The sequence below is a fragment of the Lepisma saccharinum genome, chromosome 6, assembly GCF_977018435.1.
Source record: "Lepisma saccharinum chromosome 6, izLepSacc3.1, whole genome shotgun sequence".
Lineage (NCBI taxonomy): Eukaryota > Metazoa > Arthropoda > Insecta > Zygentoma > Lepismatidae > Lepisma > Lepisma saccharinum.
The window spans coordinates 8,294,259-8,295,178 of record NC_139234.1 but is presented as its reverse complement, the minus strand read 5'-3'; positions in this window follow the sequence as shown (position 1 = coordinate 8,295,178).

Here is a 920-nt window from a genome sequence, read left to right as displayed (position 1 = left end):
ACCCAAAATTTTAAATTCAAATTGAAATTCAAAATTATTAGATTTCTTGTTGTCGGGTCTCGAACCCTAAATCCTTGTTAAGAACGCTGTCTCGGTGTGTGATATATCCTAAAGTTTTTACTTTTTCATTTTTGGTCATGGTACGTTTATTTCACCGACAGACAGTTTGAATTGATATATTTTATTGATATAATTTTGCCCTTGTACACCCATGTACATTTTGAATTTTTAAGAAATATTAACGGCATAATCGAAATAAAGAAATATATTCCTGAATCTATATTTCCAAAGTTAAGTTCTGAGTTTTGTTTTGACTACAAATCTTAATGTTTTTCCGTGATCTGAGAAGTGTCATTTGTTTACTATTATAGAGTCTCATGCTGTTCATGAATAATGTATTGATAATATTGTTACACCTTGCACGACTGTTTCAACATGACTACACTGTTTCTTGTTAAAGCATTTCCTCGTTATATTGTTGGACATGGCAATTAATTGCTGTAACTACAGCCTGTAGCTATATCGAAGAAAACAATGTTCTTTGTAATAAAATAACGCTACGATTTCAAAACTTGAATTACGTGAACGTTTTCCAAATATCTCAAGGGGAGAGTAAGTGTCCCTCCTGGGCCCCATCTGCGGACGCCCTTGTCTATTGTTACTATTTCCAGCTGAGTATTTATGTAGGTACTTGATTTAGTCAGTGTAGTGTCTGGGGTGCATTGGTGGGGACGTATTCCTTCGTGCAGCTTTCTTAAAAAAAATAAAAAAAATCGAATGCGGGACTGCTAAAAAACAGTTCAGTCTACCTTCCTGGGTACGCGGTGGTTATCTCAAGAAAATTTAACCATCTTAAGCATATTATCATAAGGAAGCAATGGGTACTTAATAAATAACGAGTATCATTGCTTTTCCGATCG